The sequence below is a fragment of the Limulus polyphemus genome, unplaced genomic scaffold, assembly GCF_000517525.1.
Source record: "Limulus polyphemus unplaced genomic scaffold, Limulus_polyphemus-2.1.2 Scaffold717, whole genome shotgun sequence".
Classification (NCBI taxonomy): Eukaryota; Metazoa; Arthropoda; class Merostomata; order Xiphosura; family Limulidae; genus Limulus; species Limulus polyphemus.
Window position 1 is genome coordinate 249,881 of NW_013666327.1, and position 6,226 is coordinate 256,106.

Below are 6,226 nucleotides of genomic sequence, written 5' to 3' on the forward strand. Positions count from 1 at the left end.
ACTAGGTTCAAACGTTTTAATGGGTTTTTTTTTTCTACTGCCATCAAAAGCGATGAAAGTTTCAATCATTAGTATAATTGAAATAATTTTATTCACTGACATTCAGAAGGGTCGTAATGAACACTAGATTTGTTCGTTTAGTGCATGAGTTTTTTACTGTGTATTTGTTTTAGTTTAATAAAATGAGACCCTATCAAGTGTATATCATGTCTTTGTTATTGAATTTTGTACTGGTATTGAAATATTCTTCTTTTTCCTTAGCCTAAAAACAAATAAATATGTTCCTGAAAGATTACCACAGCTGGTAATCCTTTATCTTAATAAGTTGGCAAACAACGATTTATAAGCATAATGAAGTGATTTATTTTGGGGGGAACATACTACATGTTTTGACAGAACAAAACAATGTTTTGTTGAAACATGTAGTATCTCCCCGCAATAAATCACTAAATGTACTTCCTTACTCAAGAATCCTTTATCTGTTAAGTCTGCCATGACTTCATGAGCTATTGTTGTAAGCCAAACTCGCTTTAAGTATTTAATACCAATTAAAACAAGCTTACTTGTAACAGAACTCATTTCATGCCATATGAAATTTACTTCTTATTTTAACAAATCGCTTTAAATAAAATTTTCTTCTTATATATATTTTTTTAGGCTATTTTTTATACAAAATACTGGTAACTTCCAAAGCAAATTTCTTATGTTATATTTATTTAAAGATTTTCAGACATTTACTATGTGGGCTTGTTAAATTCATACATCACAACGAAATCAATATATTTCTAAGAAGCTAAAAGTTTAACAGCAACATATTGACAAAGAATATTAGATATAGATAAACATTTTACATATTTTATCAGTTTTATGAAATATTAGAAAACCGTTAAGAGAGTATCAAAATTTTAACACAGAATTATTACGATTAACAATTTTGTGGCTAAAATATGTTAGTTTTATATCATTCAGGTGAAAAGAGTATATTTGAATGTAACCACGATTGTCGATATCTGTGTATTATTATTATAGCAGTGATACAACTGTCATGGTTTTCAAAAAATCTTATTTGTTACTAGAATTACATTTTTACCTGAACTTCGAAGTGCTTAAGTGTTAATATAGATAACTAGATAATCTGTATCCACCCACAAACGCTTGACTGAAAAAGAGCCAATATTCTGCTTCAGCTCTAACGGTGGGTGATATCTCATAAACAGTGAAAAAATCTACTTGGCATTACTCGGATTGCATAATTTTATTCATGTGCTGTGAAACTAAATTTACACATAGCTCAGCTCCTAATTCCTCACATTACATTTTGTTCAGTATAACTCAGTGATGATTCTTTAGTGAATTAATATCCAAACTGAACGTAAGTTCAGTTTTACAACACAGAATAAAATGATGCATTATGATGAATGCCAAGTTGCTTTATTTTTACTGTGTTTATGAATGTCATACTGTTTGAGTTAAATCATAATTTTTGTTTCGCTAAAGTCGTTTTTTTTTTTTTTTCGTGAATTACATTGTGTGTTTACCATTAAGAATGGCAATATGCGAGAAAGAACCAGAAGTATCAGTGACACTAGATGGCACTCTTCTTTGAAGCTGAGCCCTGGGAACGAAAGCTGCTGGAAGAAGAAGTACTTTGCTGTACTTACTTACTGTGCTTACCTTTTGGAATGACTTCTGTTATTAACGAATAATGGTGAAATACGGGTTCGTTTTAAAATCATTTTAAAGCAGGCTTTAGATTTTTGACAATCAAACTTTGCAAAAGTATGCATCCTGATCTTTCCTCTTTGTATTCATACCACTAAGAAAAAGGAATACTTTTTTGATATTGCTGGACAAAGATCAGGGTGCTGAAAATGATTAAATATTCTAGAAACTTCACGTGTCTCTAGAACCAAAACTTTTCAGAACTGTTCTATAGGTGTGTAATGTTCAGGATAAAGTAAAACATTAGCCAATTTCTAACTGGGAAAAAAAAAAAAGATAAGCATGCGTATTTTAGGCATGATGAGCAAACTATGCAAACAGAAAAGATAATAATAGATTTATTTCTTATTTTCCTTTTTTTATTTTATTTACAAAACTGCTGTTTTGTTTTATTAGAGAACATTATAAGTTTCTTTAATATTAAAGTGAACTATACAGTGACCGAAACTTTACAGTAAGTTTTTATTATGGTAGTTCTTACTACTACTGGTTGGAGTCAGATATGATTACTTGCCTTAGTATTAGTTGAACCCAACCCAATAATAAAAATGAAATACCACTTATACGGTATGTATATTAAATTTAACTTTACTGAGAAAATGAGAACGAATTACTTTTTTGACCTCAGAAGACTGTTTGTTATTAAGCACATATTTACACAATGGACAATCTGTGCTGAGCCCACCACAGGTATCGAAACCCAGGTTTTAGCGTTATAAGCCTACATATTTACCACTAAGCCACTGATGGGTTTATCTCAAAAGAAAACAAGCATATGAAAAGAAACTTTTCGATCATTGAACCTAAAACACAACATAAAGCCGAAATATAGCAGCCAATCTAAAAACTGGAACCTACCATCCAGCATAAACTTGAAACCTAGCGACCAGCATAATGCCAAAACCTCACAATCAATATAAAACTAGCAACCAAAATTGCTCTCGGTAGCTTAACTAACGGTAAACCTGTGGACTACTAATGCTAAAAATCTGGTTTCTATACCCGCGATGAACAGAGTACAGACAGTCCTTTATGTAGCTCTGTGCTTAATAACAAAGAAGCAACCAAGATGAAACTTTTGTCATTTGTATATATGAAGTACAGTTATTGAAATAGATATGTTTACCTTTTTTAACTCGTTTACCTTAGACTGTTTTTGCATGTTCATACTGATGAAGTGGTATAATGAGGAAACAGTTGTAAAATATGAAAACTATGTCACTATATAGATGTCAAACAATGAACTATAACAAAATCTGCTATAAAAACCAAGAAACAAGCAATGTGATTTTGTTTTTCTAATATATTGGATTTATAAAAGATAGTAAAGACATGGTTTTGAATCGCTTAATTAAAAGTGTAATCCCAAAATTCAAGCTTACACATTTAGAAGCAAATTCTTCAGTTTAAACACATTCTAAACACTCATGAGAGAGAAGAAATAAAAAGAAAGACGACTTAGCACACTGCAAGAATAATACGAAGTTGCAAAGAGATAATACAAAATCCATAGTACAAGACTTTTCTATATGCATAAGCGGTAAAATAACTCTTTTATGCGGTGTAAGTTTATACTTTGCGAACTGCTTAGATAACAGGTACTTATCTTCCATTCGAGTTGGATCCTTGGAGGATTACTGTTAGACAATAAAAGTAAAGTTTGGTCCTGAATAAATTAGCCTTTCTCAAAAGAACCTTTTGTGTTTCGGTATATTGTAATACAGCAGCACTGTTATTAATAGGAAACCATTACTTGACTTAAATAGTATATATCTCTAACTCCAAACAGTATCATAATGTGGTCGTTTTTTTGTGTTAATTCAGAATGTTTATAAGGGACTCGAGCATTACTGTTTTAGATCAACGATTTGAGTTATTCAATCTTTTATATACATTGAAGGCTTGCTGATAAAGTTACATTGTTGTGAGATGTACTGTTGAAGAGAATGGAAATTCTTCTCTGTTATCCCTTTATTGAAAATTTTCATTAACTTCTTCAAATTCATTTGCTGTTGTAATTCCCGATATTTTAATATCGGTTTAATCAAAGTGAAATGCTACTCTTGGCGTGTTTCCTAGCTATAGAAAATATTTGTTATTACTGTCAATAGATGTCACTTTACCTAATAGGAATTTGTGAACAAAATTTCATGTAATAGACTTTACCGAGAGTTTGTTCGTTTCAGCGCAAAGCTACATAATAGGCTATTTGTGTTCTGTCTATCATAAGGAACTGAGCCCTAAATGTTAGAATTGCAAGTCCGTAAACGAACCGCTGACCTACTGGAAGACGAAAACATACATAAAAAAGAAAATAAAAACGAAATAGATTATTTTAAAAAAGAACACTCAAGCAACTGTGGAACTTTTTGAGTTAACATTCTAGCTCTAATTACAGTAAATAAAACCTATTTACAATAATAATAATAATAAAAACTTATGTTACAAGATTAGGTTATACCATTAGCTAGGTATACAATTTCAGCACTTAACCTATTGATTTTTTTTTCCTATTTGTCAAGGCTGGTTTCAGATATTAAATGGTAGTTTAAACGTGGGATGTAATGAGCTACAGCGCTCACGTCCTCTTTCTAACTCTAATTTCCAATTAGTTGAACAATAGAAGCTCACAAAAGGACGGTGTAATTCTACCCTTGTAGGGTCCTACAAATATTTCTCCATTTTACGTTCTAACTAAGCCAGATAAGAGGTATATCGTTGTTGGCTGATTTCGTTTATTTCAAAGAAATTCGTTAAAATAAACAAAGAGATATACATCTGTAACATTTTTTTCCAAATATTTTTGCCATCAAATACAGCGTATGTGCACAATTATGATTTATTATGGTTCAAAAACATAATGTAAAGAGGGGCTGAATTTTTTTATTTGTTTCCAAATTTTCGCGTAAAGCTACATAAGGACTATCTGCGCACAGCCATCCCTAAGCTACACAAGTACTATCTGCGCACAGCCATCCCTAGTTTTGAACTGATAGACTAGAGGGAATCGCCTAGTCAGCAACACTCGACGGCAACTTTCGGGCTACTCTTGTCTGACCAAAAAATGGGATTTGACCATCATATTTACATTCCGAGCTCGCTAACCACTAGAAGTAAGTAGATATATCATATGATTAGGAAATAAAAGAAAAAAAAATCTATGGTCTTCTATTCTTCCGTGTTTATTTTAATATACACATTTTTCTCCATATGTAAATCTAAGCTCTACAGAAATACGCAGACCAATGTTTCTTTGTTGCTAAGAGCAAAGCTACGCAATGGGCTTTCTTTGTTGTGCTAACTACGGATATCGAAACCCGAATTTTAGCGTTATAAGCCTTCAGACTTACTGCTGAGCCACTGGGGCCTCAGAATAATAAACAAAATGTATTTATTTCAAAGACGCTTAGTCCAAACTTTTATAAGGATTCTCCTTTCTTCTTCTTCAGAAGCAGAGAAAAAAACATGTATGGTACAATCATAAATGTCCGGGTTATTTTAATTATATTTCTTGGGGTAGATGGCGCACCCATCTGTCGAAAGATACTTAATCAGTCAATCAATAGGTTTATGAATTGGTTTGCTTTACGCCAAGACCAGTGTTGAATTCAGGGATTTCCCTGTAGCAAAAAAAAAAAAATCCCTTGAAATACAGTATTTTCAATTTTGTCGAATTTGAATTTTATTTCCTTCACATTCTTCCCTCCCCACCCTCACCCGGTGAAAAATTTTGGATTCAATTTTGGCCAAGACTGAACCATTTGAATATTTGTGAGTGTATGAGCCTTCTATAACGCTGACACAGATATGAACCACACTCAAACTTTTTATAATAATATTAATGTCAATGATAAACCTGATATTTGAGAGTGCTTATTCAAATAAAATTCATAAGACAAAACTGTGTATAACTATTCTAAGTTATAAATGGTTTCTGAATCGAAATAAGTTATAAAACTCAATGGGTTTTCCAACTAGAAGCAGTTGGTAGGGGACATCATAAACCTACAAATACTAACACTCTATTCTTGTTGTTATTTTACGTCGTACAATATGTACAGTGGTGATGTGTAAATATTATGTCTTTCACATCATAGAATTGCGTATACATCTACATTCAGATATATTCTGGATACTTCCTCAAAATTTTATTTGCTTATTAAATAAGCTCTAACTGCTTTCGAGACCGTTCGGCGAGTTAAACATGTGTAAAGACCGAGAAACTGAAGACTCCGGTATTCCTTTTTTCGAATAATGAGACTGGTCACCTGACGTGATTGACATGGCAAGCGGTCAGGTTTTGAACTTGAACACATTTCTAATAGAATCTGATTCTATTAGGTCGTCAAGAAATTAATGTCGCTTTTTTCTAGATGAAAAAAACGGAACAACTTATATATCAAACAAAATATTTATTAAATGAAATAGTCTCCATTCTTATCGATGATGCTTTTTCATCTTACAATCAGGTTGTGAATGCCCTGATTAAAGAAATCAACTTGGC